This window comes from Galeopterus variegatus, unplaced genomic scaffold, assembly GCF_000696425.1.
Source record: "Galeopterus variegatus unplaced genomic scaffold, G_variegatus-3.0.2 Scaffold3477, whole genome shotgun sequence".
Lineage (NCBI taxonomy): Eukaryota > Metazoa > Chordata > Mammalia > Dermoptera > Cynocephalidae > Galeopterus > Galeopterus variegatus.
Window position 1 is genome coordinate 18,520 of NW_007729588.1, and position 13,223 is coordinate 31,742.

General features: G+C 50.7%; 1 long non-coding RNA gene across 1 annotated transcript; it reads left to right on the forward strand.

Annotated features, from left to right (window-relative positions):
* The first annotated feature begins 2,212 nt into the window (after positions 1-2,212).
* LOC103600833 lies at positions 2,213-3,386 on the forward strand. The gene is made up of 2 exons (XR_551413.1): positions 2,213-2,445; positions 3,103-3,386. It is a non-coding gene; the product is annotated as an uncharacterized LOC103600833 (long non-coding RNA).
* The last annotated feature ends 9,837 nt before the right edge of the window (positions 3,387-13,223 follow it).

Sequence of the window (13,223 nt, forward strand, 5' to 3'; positions counted from 1 at the left end):
GTTTTTCCATGACTGCATCCGGCCGCCGGCCGCCTTTGTTCCCGCCATCCCCGGCCTGCCTGCGCGCCGGGGTTTTTCCAGGGCTCAACTAGAGCTTGGAGGAGCCGCCTCCCGCGCCCGGGCCCTGGCGGCGCCCCCGGCAAGCCCCCGAGTCTCCTTCAGGGAGCCGAGCCCTCTCCAGACGCGCTGGCCCGTCCCCCCGTCCCCCTCCAGGGCCTGCGGCCTCCGAGCCCCACTCGTGCGCAAAGTTGGCCGTCACCAGGCCCGCGCGCCTCGGCGCTTCGCTAAGGCGCTGTCGGCGCCCCTAGTCCCTCCCAGGGGCTGCACGTTCCGGGACGCCAGGATCGCCTCTGGCTCGGGGTGGCGGAAGGGCCTCACGTTTCTCCCAAGGGGCAGGCAGCGCAGTCCGGGCGTTAGGAGGCCGGGCCAACCGCAGAGGGGAACCCGCGCGCGCTCACACGTCCCGGCGCGGCCCGGAGGTCACCGCTCCGGCAGCTCCCAGGCGGAAGCAGCTTCCACCTCCCGGGAAAATGGGCACACTTGCGGGCAGAAAGCGACAGAGCTCGGAGGGCTCCTTCGTGCCCCACGGATCCCCTCCCCGCTGTCAGGAAGGGGAGATGGGCCGAAAAGGGACCTTAGAGAATTGGGTGGGGTGGGGGGGAGGGCGGACATTTGAGAAATTGAGGGCAGGCCGGAGCCCGGGTCACCCCCTAGGGAAGTCACGGGCCCCTGGGGACTGCGTCGCGGGCCGATCTGTCCTCGCTGAGTTGAGTTCAGTTTGTGAGTCCCTGCGCACTGCGACTTTGCGCGCCTGGGAGCTTCCAGCCCTTAACCCGCCATGTTGGCGGGAAAGCGTAAGAAACGCGGTTTGTTTCTGAGGGAGGCTCGCTAACCCTGCCGGAGAAGCCAGGCTCGCGGGGTGGCCTCCGGGATGAGGGGAGCGTGTGCGCAGAGGAAGGGGTCCTGGATGAAGGAGCTGTCTGCCTCTGTAGGACTTGGGGGGTCCCGGGCGGGGCCCCTTCCCACAGCCCGGCAGGAGGCGGGCCTCAGATGGCTACGATAAGGAGGTGCGGGCGGGAGGAGGCTGGAGGCTGCGGGCCACCCAGATCCACAGCTGCCTGGCTGTGCGGGGCGGGAGGGCGCGCCCCTCCGGCGTTTGAGTGCCAGGTCCCTGGCCTGCTGGGCCGGCGTCTTCCCCTGTCCCCTGGAGCATTATCTTGCTTCCTAAGCAGTAATGGGGGAGCGCGCAGGCTGCTCTGGAAGGGCCCCGCCTCCAGGCGCTGCAGAGTTCTGAATTGTCAGCTTCTCCTGCTCTCTCAGGTGTCGCACCCGGGTGCCGTCCTACTCAAGAATGACTCAGATGCCCTTTGCCCTTGTGGAATTGATGGGAGGTTCCAGAAGCAGAGGCAGAGCACCTGGCTGGGGCTCAGCTGCTCCCATAAGGGAACTGAGCTGCCTGCAGCCGTCTCCCATCGGTCCCCACGCCGTGAGGAGGGAGGCCCTCCGTGTGTACAGGTCCTCACACCTGTTGGCCACAGCACTCAGCCAAGCAGGGCCTCCTCAGACCCACCTAAGCACATTGGGGTGAGGGTGTCTCTAAGCAGGATGCAACCCGGTTCCCAAAGTGATAGCGTTCTGGCTTCTCCTTTCTTCTCCCTTCACCCTGTCAGGGGTGCAGGCATTGTTTAATACGGTCTAGACAATCCAAAGTGGTTCAAATGGTGAGCCAGACAGTTTGTCCCTGTCCTCCCTGGCCGGGGTCGGCCGCCAGCAGGGCAGGGTAGAAAGAACCGTTGGCAGATGCTCGGTGCGATGGCTCACGGGCATGCTTCCCACAGGAGGCGAACATCTAAGGTTCTGTCACTCGGAGATGAGGCGATTGTGCCACTAGCATTCTGTTTGCTGTTCCTTTGTCCTCAGCTGTCCTGTCCACCATGTACCCATCAGTCTCCATGTTCTTGCTCAGGCTGAGACTCTGAAGCCCTGGCCTTGACCATTATTCCTCCCCATCACCTCCCACCCACTCACGTACACATTCCAGAACCTTCCAGAACCCATTCACATACACTTTCCAGGTAAGAGTGTTTTCTCCTCCCTTTAAAGGCAAAGGGTTCGGGAGAGCAGAAACAGAGGATACTTTGATCTTGGTGGGGTCTAAAAGTGGAATAAAACTTCCAATAATGATAGCAAATACTTATTTAGTATTTGCTATATACCTGGCTTTTTACATGTCTTAATTCATTTAACCCACATAACCACCCTTGGAGGTAGGCACCATTTATTATCTCCATTTTATAGATGAGAATACTGAGGCACGAGAAGTGAAGCAACTGTCCAAGGCCACACAGTAAGAGGCTAAGCTCCATGTCAACCCAGCAGCAGGCTCCAGGGCCCATGCTCCTAGACTGTGCTTGTGAAATTTTGTGCCAGCAGCATCGGGAAACGGTATTGTGCATAGCTCATCTGTAAAGTGGGAGGAAAACAATAGGTGTTGGGGTTTAGGAGACATTTTTCTAGGGAAGAGCCACATTCATAATGGTGATGTCTGCCCCAGCTCCCACTCTGTGGCTGTTACAATTGTTTTATGGGTTTCTTTTTTAATTACGACTGTCAACTGAGAAATTTATAACAATCAGATGATCACCTTGCCGGTAGAAGACTCCAAGTCCTTCCGGCAGTAATGTGGATCCCATAACATTTCACTTCATATTTATTGCCTTGCTTGTCTGTGCCCAGCACTATAGCAGACCTGGGGGGGAGGGAGAGCAGTCTTAGCAGGAAGAGGGCTCACTTCACTGTCTTCTCGAGGAGATCGTATTTACATCCATGTAACCGTGATACCTTTAATTGCCAAAAGGAGCAGTTCAGTTAACCAGCAGATAATATGTGATAAGGACCTGTGGCGACCGACTCCAGGGTGGCCCCGTGATCCTTTCTGGTCTTCATGCCCTTCTGTAGCTCCCTCCCCTTCAGTGTGGGCAGGACCTGTGACCTGCTTCTAACTAATGGAAACAGCAAAGGGAACAGAATGTATGTGACTCTGTTATATAAGACCATGAGGACAGTTTTGCTAGGATGCCTCCTCCCTTGCTGGCTTTGCAGAAGCAAGCTGCCATGTTGTGAGCTACCTGTAGAAAGGGCCATCTGGGAAGATACTAAAGTACCAATCAACACCGAGCAAGAAACTGAGGCCCCAGCCACAAAACCTGGAAGGGACTGAATTCTGCCAACAACCACATGAGCTTGGGAGAAGATCCTTCCCCAGTCAAGCCCTCAATGAGGCGTCAGCCCTGCCCAACACCTTGATTGCAGCCTTGCAGAGGACTCAGCCAAGCCATGCCCAGGCTCCTGTGAGAAACTGAGGCAATAAATGTGTATTGTTTTAACCTGCTGTGTTTGTGGTAATATTGTTATAGAGCAGCAGAGAATGAATACAGGATCTGTAAGGTGAAAAGTCCTGCATGGGATTGTTAGGTGACACAAAAAAGTCTAAGGGACTCAGCACTTCAGGAGCTTTCTGGCAGTAAAGGTGAGAAAAGAAACAGCGTGGTTTTCCTATTTGACAAAACGAAATTAATTTTTTAAAAGGGGGCACCTGACTCCTGGTTTAAGAGGAATATGTCAAGTGGACAGTATCTATGTACCAGTGTCAAATCTGCAGAGCCTAGACCCACCTGCCATTCCAGATCCCTCCTCATCCCGCCTGCCTTCTGGTCTGATCTCCTGCCACACCACATCACACGCTCCCACTCACTGCACTCCTCTTGAACTGCCCTTCTCTGCCCATAGACTCCTATATTTCAAGGACCAGCTGGGACCTGTCACCTCTTTAATTCCCAAGTAAAATTAGCTGCTTCATTTGTGAACTCCCAGATCTCTGTTATCAAAGACATGATGTCATATTACTCATTTCTCACTAAGCCTTTACTGAGCACCTACTAAGGTGAAAGAGGTAGTCACAAATACAGCACAGGGCTGTCCTTGGGGCCCTACAGTCTGGTGATGGCACTGCTGTCATGGGTCTGTCCTCTCTCTGCATCCCCAGAGCTTAGCATAACACAGCAGCCACAAGTCTCAGTGTTTGTGGGATGAATGATCAAGGCCGGGCAGGCCTTCCTGTGGTAGTTCGTGAGCAGTTGCTGGCTTCCTGACAGGCTGTTGGGCATATGGTAGCTTAAAATATGCCCCCAAATAATGCCCCCAAGTAGCTGAATCTGTTGTGTACTATGATTTAACCAACATTTAGCATGTCCAGAGCAAATGTCAGCAGCGGTGGACTTAGTTTACCTGTAATTATATGAGGCTTTGGGGGTTGATTTTAATTAATCAATAGGTTCAGCAGCATTTTAAGGTTGTTTGTGGTTTATCGTAGTCTAGTCTTTGCAGTATGAAAGGAAATAGGGAACATCCTGTGCCAGTGATTAGAGATTTATGCATCTAATTTATCTGAGAACTGAAGGACTTTAGCAGCAAGTTAAAAAGAAAGGGGACCAATGCATGGCCCTATTAGCCCTTGTCACTCAGCACCATGCCCCAGGTGTTTATAAGATGGGCTATTCAGTTCCCTTGTAACTGTGGCAGCCCCACTTGACAAAACCTCAAGGGAGGTGCTGTCTGCACTGTTGGGTGGTGTTTGGGAGTGTCTGGATGCCTGTGGAGCAGACAGGCATTTGGCCACAGTCATGGGGAATAGCCCCACCCCTTCCTGTCCACCCCAGGCAAATGCGTGGCCCCTTGTGTGCAGTTTCCTGGAGAGTCTCCTCCCCCAGCATCCTGGCCCCCAATGGAGGGGGAATGCTACCCCACATTCCCAGGTCTTGGGGTCCTGGCAGCCTCCCCCAGGGTGCATTCCGGACCCTGCGTTTGCTGCATCTTGGATGATTTTCCTGGCTGGGGCCCATCCCTGCACCTGGAGCCTCCATTATCTCTGTTCAGAATGTTCAGGCCACTCCAAAGTCCTCCAGCAGGAACCTGCACCCACCCCAGACACGGACAAGGGCCTCCCAGAGACCTTTTGTGGTGTGTTAAGTTTCCCAGAATCTGACTGGAGTTTTGCTTCACTCCCTGGAACTTGTTTACTGCCAATTGTGGCTCTCCCCTGGGGGTTGTAAGAGCTTCTCCCCAGCCTTGGGAACCTGTTTGGATTTGTTCCCTCACTGCCTGGTTGCCCTCCTTCCCTCCAGGGCAGAGCTGATGCCCCCTTTTAACTTAAGCTAAAGGGGGAACAGTCTCAGGAATGGCCCGATAAAACTTACCCTTGATCCTGTAATCTAAAATCTAAACCATTCTTGAAACATGCCCCTGGTATAATCTCTCCTCCTCCCCCAGCCTTCCTAGATGCACCACTTTGATGTCTTCTTTATGCTCATTTTTCTGTTTGATCCTTGAGACTTGGTGCCCCCAATTTTGGCCTAACCTCTAGCCAGGGACCTGGCATTACTTTGGCTCCCCTCTCAGCCTAGGCACAAGGTTCTAGAAGGGCTGCACACTGCACTCTGTGTGTCCTCAGGGCTCTGCCTCTGCCCAGCCCCCAGCTCCAGTCCCAGGATGTGGCTCCACCAGGGCCACCTGGATGACATCTCTCCAGCCTCTGATCTCTTTCTCAACCAGACAGCTCCACCCCGGGCAGTTTCCAGCTGATGGAGCAGGATTGATAAACACTGTAGGAACTCTGTTCTTCAAAAAGAAAGAAAGTTCTCTTTTGAAAATATGGTTAAGCACATGATTAAAAAAAAGAAAAGCTCAAAAAGCAATGATAATAATAACTCTCAGATACCCTTGCTCTCCAGTTCCACTCTGCACAGGTAACTATTTTTGGTGTTTGCAGTGTTTGCTAGTTTCCTGGTGTAAATACTCCCACCATAGCTGATTTCAAACTACCGACGTGATATCAGTGAAGATGGAGCTGGGAAGAAACACATGCACAGGTGGCTGGGATGACAGCCAGCTCCGGCTCACCAGGGTAGAATAATGTGCACATCGTGAGATGCACACACAGCCAGAAACACACACAAGTGCAATCACAGGACACCTACACCTCGCTTCTTACACTGTACTTAGCCCACTTCTCAGTGAGATGAGGCCAAGTATAGCAGCCTCCGCAGGGGAGTGGAGGGATTGAACCATCCACTCCTCATAGCAGACGATCGATCTATTGGGAGGGTCTGCGCTGCAGTCACTGAGAAGCGCGGTGCATGGCAGCAGACTAGGAAGTCGTCAGGTAAACTACAGGGCAAGCGATCTAAGGAGCTAGTAGTGGGATGTCATTTTTGAAGAATAAAATCTGTGGTTTGAGTAAATTTTTTGGGGGGGTGGGGGCTGGTCAGTACAGGGGAGTCTGAGTAAATCTTGAAGAGACAATATTTTAATTTCTAATTGAGTAATTAGTAATTAAGTGAGCCCTTAATTCAGGACAGGATTTAAACTATTCTGCCAGAAAGAAAAAAAAAATCTTCACCTAGCTCACTTTAAAACTGTGGATTTCCCAGCCAGAGAGAATCCAGGAATCTCCAGAAGCTGGAGCGAGAAGCCTACTGAGGCTCGGCCCGCAGGAGCAGGAGTATGGCCAGGAGCTTTCTCAGTCCTCACTAGAAGCCAAGGCCACCCAGCTGGGACATCCATCAAGATGATGCCTTGGTGGCTGCCTGGGACTCCCTCCGAGCTCCATTAGGAAACATTAGTTTCTTGAAACAAGAATTTGAAAGACGATTTCAACTCCCTGGGTTTCTGGGTGACTTCCTCTGTGGCTGGCTTGTCACTCTGCTTCCTGGCACCTCCGTCAGGTGTTTTGAGCTTCCTGCAGTCTTTGTCAGAAGGAGGACAATTAGGGTTGGTGTCCACCTGGGCTCTGTTGGTCTGGGTTATTCTCTGGAAAACAGCTTCTAATAGACCCCTGAAATGGAGTTTTGTGTACCTTTTATTTTATTTTTTGGTGGCTGGCCAGTACAGGGATCAAACCCTAGACCTTGGTTGTTGTACCCTTTAAATGGTGGAAGGTGACCCTTGGGACCCAAAGGGGCCTCACACCAGGCTGGCCTCTGTGCCCCCTCATTTCCCTGCCTCAATCCTGGGAATGGTTGGACAAGGGGGCATGATGTTGAGCATTAGAATCATATGCCATTGGTTTATGGGAAAGGGATAAATTCTCAAGTGCCCATCTCACGCCTGGAACTAGCAAAGGACTCATTCCAAATCTGTGAGTGTGCAAGCATAAGGGCCCTATGCATCCTGCTGGCCCTTGTCAGCAACAGAAGGTTACAGGTGACTCTGCCTGCAGCACCCGGCTCCCCTTAAGCAGGTGGCTGTTCCCGTGGAAAGCAATCCTCCAGACCCCATCTTTTCCAGAGATATATCTTGGGTAAAGCCATTGCTAATGGGTAAAATGGGAATATGGGAAAAGGGTATATACAGCTAAAGATATATACAAAATTCAAGAGACTATCAGGCTGAAACCTGAGAAATGTGTTCAACTTAAACTCTTTAGCCCACTGCTATAACTGGATTTAAAAGGAGGAGTTAAAATCCTAGAATGGAAACAGATTTGGTATCTAAAGGCTGGTAAAGAAATGAGGCTTGCCCCAGAAAGAGAGGTCACAGTCTTTGGATTTATTCCTCCATCTTGCCATGTTCCAGGAAACAGTTTTTAGTTCATTGGCAGGTATATTTCAGAACACCCTTGGGGGCAGGAAAAATACAACCATTTATTTTTTGGAGTTCAGGGCTACATAATTCTAGAGTGGATTTATACACACAGTCAGGGTCAGACTTGCCTAATACATTTAGGCTAAAGGGTAGTAATGCTGAAGATTTCATTCCTCCCATGGGAAAATTGCTGCATGCACATTCCGAGGCATTCCGTGGGAAGGGCAGAGAGCTTCAGAACCATACAGGCTAAAACTCTTCTAGGGCTGTGAATCTGAGTGCAGGCAGAGGGCAGTCTGGAGTCAGGGGACTCCATAGACAGGGTGCCTAGGGAGGGGTCCCACGAGGAGCACAGAGGGTCTTGGGTGGATTTGTCATTCAGGGTCAATAAGGAGGAAAGGTCTGAGCTACATAAACATTCAAGAAAAAATTGGAAGTGGAAAAGATGGCCTGGAAAATATATAAGAAAATCATTTTTTAAAAATAGCCAATCTGGGGCCGGCCTGGTGGCACACTGCTACAGTGCGCCGCTTGAGAGCGTGACGGCGCTCCCGCCGAGGGTTTGGATCCCACATACAGACCGGCTGCTCACTGGCTGAGCGAGGTGCAGGAGCAACACCGAGGGTTGCGATCCCGTTGCCAGTCCCGGTCCGGTACGGGCGCGACACTGAGGGTTGCGATCCGGTGCCGGTCACGAAAAAAGACAAAAAGACAAAAAGGAAAAAAAATAAAAATAGCCAATCTGAAAATACCAGATGCTGGTGAGAACATGAGGAAATAAGTACTGTTAGATATGTTAGACATTGTCATCAGGAGGTACTTTGGAACCACTTAGCAATAACTCATAACCCTGAAGATGGCATATGCCACTCCTGGGTGTCCCCTACTGACGTTTTTGGAAGAGGTGGCCAAGAAAACAAGTACAAAGATATTTATTGAAACACTGTTTGCAAGAGCAAAAAAAAGTGAAAACAACCTAACTGTCTCTCAGTAAAAGAAAGGACAAAATGAACTCTAACTTGTGCAAGGAGTTATCCCATACTGTAGTTAAAACAAATGAACTAGATCTTCATATGTCAACAAGGATACATCTCAAAAACATATTGAGTTTAAAAAGCAGGTTGCAGGGGCCGGCCCATGGCTCACTTGGGAGAGTGTGGTGCTGATAACACCAAGGCCACAGGTTCAGATCCCTATATAGGGATGGCCAGTTAGCTCACTTGGGAGAGCGTGGTGCTGACAACACCAGGTCAGGGGTTAAGATCCCCTTACCGGTCATCTTTAAAAAAAAAAAAAAATAGCAGGTTGCAAAATGGTACACATAGTGATTCTGTTTGCATCAAGTTTCAAAACACACAGAAGTAGTAAGTTGTGTTAGGAATGCATGTATAACAATGTAGAACAGCAAAAACATACGTGGGGATGATTTACACCAACCTCAGTACAGTGGCTACCTCTGGGGAAAAGAGAGAAAGGCCACCCAAAAAGGGCTTTAAATATTTCTGTAAAGCTTTTTTTTTTAAAAAAAAAAAAAAGGAAGAAAATAAGGCAAAATATTAGCATCTGTTTCATCTTAGTGGTAGATACATGTGTCTATTATATTACAATTTATACTTGTGGTGGGCTGAATAATGTCCTCCCACCTAGGGTGTCCATTCACCATCCTAATTCCCAGAACCTATGAATGTTACCTTATGTGGTCAAAGGACTTTGCAGACTTGATTAAGTATCTTGAGATGGGGAGATTACCTTGAATTATCCGGGTGGGCCCAATGTAGTCACAAAGATCGTTGTAAGAGGGAGGCAGGAGGGTCAAAGTTGGAGGAGATGTAACAATGGAGGTAGAGGTTGGAGTGATGTGTTTAGAAAATGCAGGAAGGGGCCAGAGCTGAGAAATGCAGACAACTCCGAGAAGCTGGAAAAGGCAACGAAACAGATTCTTCCCTGAAACCTCCAGAAGGGACGCGGCCCTGCCAATATCTTGATTTTAGGCTTTTTTTTTTTTTTTTCTTTTTTGGCAGCTGGCCGGTACAAGGCTCAAACCCTGGACCTTGGTATTATCAGCACCACTCTCTAACCAACTTAACTGGCCAGCCCTGATTTTAGAGTTCTGACCTCCAGAACTGTAAGAGAATAAATTTGTGTTGTCACTAAATTCATGATAATTTCTTATAGCAGCAATAGGAAACCAATCTAGTACTTTGGGGGAACATTTCATAATTTAAAGTGTTTGTCTTTACTTTATGATATTAAGTTGAGAGAAGGCGTAAGGCCTAAGTCCTGTCTGTTTACATCTTCCTGTTCCTCCTCCAGAGGTAGAGACTGTTCAGGAAACGTCTCAACCGGCCACTGTACTCAGGAGACTTCTTTGCGACAGACCTAGCTGTACGCCCATCTCAGGTGGACCCTGGGGCTTCTGGAAGTCTGGGCTGTCACTGGGGTGAACTGCGCTGCAGGAGAACTTCTGGAGTTGGTCCCTCATTCCCTGGCAGGTGAAGCCACCAGTGGCTCACAGAAGTCTGACGGTGACTGTTGGCTTAGATGAACTTAAGGCACTGCACAGGAGCTCACCTAGGACACGCTCCTCAACCCCTTTATCTCTCTCCTAAAGAGGCGATATGGACCACCTGGGCTCGGCCGATGTCAAGGGGCTTTGCCTGGGAATGTAGACACCAGATATCAGATGGCCCAGTCCTCCTCCAAAGCCAGTGCAGCGCCACAGCAAGGGCAGGAGCAGCACCGTGTCGGAGGGAGCCTACTACCCCTCGACGTGGGTCAACACCTTCCCAGGCCTGAGGGACACAGCCTGAGACCTGCTGGTGCAGGGGTGAGGTACTGAGCCAGTGGAGCTCATCCGTTGACACTGGGCTTGAAAGGAAGACTGACAGAAGAAGGGATTAGAAGGATCCAGACAGAGTATGTTCAAGAGAAACACATGTATGTTTGTACGGGGGTGTGCATGTGTGCACGCGCACAGAGGCCCAGGGTAAGGAGGCCGTGTGCTTGTGTGTGTGTGTGTGTGCGCATGTGTGTGTGTGTGCGTGTGATGTGTGTGTGTGCGCGTGTGTGTGCGTGCACGTGTGTTTGTGTGTGTGTGCATGTTCGTGCACACGCATCCATATGCATGTGCATATGTGCACATAGAGGGCATGTGTGTGTGTGTGCGTGTGTGTGCGTGCATGTGTGTTTGTGTGTGTGTGTGCATGTTCGTGCACACGCATCCATATGCATGTGCATATGTGCACATAGAGGCCCTGGGGTTGGGGGCTGTGGAGAGGAGGGAAGCTGAGGAGAGATGGGTATTCAAGGCTCCAGGCTGGGGGGACGCTGGAGAGCCCAGAACAAGGCACACAGGCAGAGGGGTCATCCTGGGTGAGAAGAAAGATGGTTCTTCTCTTTCCAGACCTGGAAACTACGTGGAAAATGCACGGACAAGGGTCTGGCAGGACACCCCACCTGCGGGGTAACCCCAGTGTGGGATTGGGGGGCAGGAAAGGATCAAGGGGTCGGTCCATCTAGATCACCTGAATTGTTGCACAATAAAGATATATTCATACATTCCTCGTGACATTCAAAATAAACTTAGAGATAATAAACCCTATGAGCAGCACAGCTCACAAGCACTGGAGTTGCTCAGAGAAGGGCCAGGCAGGTGCAGGATCCACTGAAGGGGTGGGCTGGAGTGGGGTTTGACCTGGTGAAGGGGCATCTTGGGGGGAGAATGGGAATAAAGGGAGGGTGTTGCAGGTCTGGACACCCCCATCTACAAAGATTCTGGGTCGGGAGGTTGACAGGGGCTCTGGAGACAGGGGCTGCCCTGTGATATGGGCTCCAGCTCCCCCACCCCCGGCCAGGGTAATGCAGCATTTATGTTTTGCTCTTGGGGACAGCTAGAAACTTGGACCCATGGCTACAAATAAAGTTGGAACCCCTCCAGGCTGGAATAAAGGAATGGAAGTGATTGTGCCAGTACCAGATCAGCTGGATCTTACTCGGCACCACCATGCTTCCGATCAGCCGGGCGACCCCTGGGAGTAGAGTAGGTCCCGGGGAGGAGGCCAGGAGGGGGAGGAGAGTGGAAAAGAAAGGGCAGGGTCAAGAGAAGTGTTAGAGAAGAATCAGAGGAAGTGACTGGCTCTATGGCGGATGCACAAAGGTCTGCGAGAAAGATCATTCCTGGGCCTGTGACCCAGAGCTGGGCTTTGTCACGTGTCTTGGGCTGGTCCCCAGGAGCCACGTGGCAGGAAAGGTTAAGAGTTACGGGATGATGAGAAACAGAGCAGATTGAATCCTAGGCTGGGGTAAATCTGCTTTCCTGGCCACCCTGGGGATGAACCAGATCTGCTGGGGAGAGGAATGTTGGCTGGGCCTGGATCACAGCAGGAAGCCAGGGGAGGCCAGTAAGAGAAGGAGAGAAGCAGCGAACTCGCACAGGAAAGCTCGGCGGGGTGTGGCAGCTCTTCCACAGAAGGGGGTTGTATTAGTCTGTTTCTGTTGCTTATAACAAAATCCTTGAAACTGGGTGATTTATAAAGAAAATGAAATTCATTGCTCACAGTTTCTGAGGCTGGGAAGTCCAAAGTCCGGGGAACACAGCTGGTGACGGCAGGGTATCACCCTGCAAAAATGGTGCAGCACAGACAGCAGAGAGACCAACCACCTCATTCACTCTCCTTTTAAAGCCCCAGAACCACGCCCCTGACCACCATTATTAATCTATTCACTACTGCATGGTCCTACAAACCAATCACCTCTTCAAGGCTCCACTTTTCAATTACCATAATATGATTTTACACTCCCTTAACAGTCAGTGGGGGCTAAGTTTCTAATAAATAAAACTTGGTGGACACAATTCAAACTTCAGGGACATAACTCAATCCACTACAGGAGCTCTCTGGGTCACCTTTCCTATGGCAAGGGGGGTCTCTCTCACAGGTCCCAAGAGACAGCCAGACAGCCCAGCTCCATGGCGACAGCAGGGTTGGCCTGTCCACTCCATCCTCTCCTATAAAGGATTTCTCATCCCAGACATAAGGCTCAGCATCTCTACTCAGGTTACCTGTAACCCAACCTCCAGGACAGTTCCCTGGAGTGCCCCTCCTGCGGGTCCTGCCAATTTCCCTCCACACAGCATCCTCCCCATCTCCCATGCCTCACTCAGCCCAAGGTCAGAGCAGGAAACCGAGAGGGGAGACCCTCTCAGGGAGGGCCAAGGAGACACTGGAGTTAAGCCTCAAACTCACCCGGCTCAGAACATTTCTTACCAACTGCATTTTTTATTAAGATACTAAAATACAAAATAACATTCTGGCACAACATGTGCAGACTTTAAATAAATGTGACAAAACAGGTCCAGGAGAATTGCAGATATAGTGAAGAAAGAGAGGAAAAACTTATAAATGCATTTTTTTTCTTTTTGTTTTAGCAATAGTGCTGCAATGAGCATTTTTGTAGCTACATTTTGGACACCTTATATATTCCTTCCTTTGAATCCCTGTACTGGCCAGCTGCCAAAAAAAATTCTTTCCTGGGACTGTCCAGTTAGCTCAGTTGGTTAGAACATGATGCTGATAACACCAAGG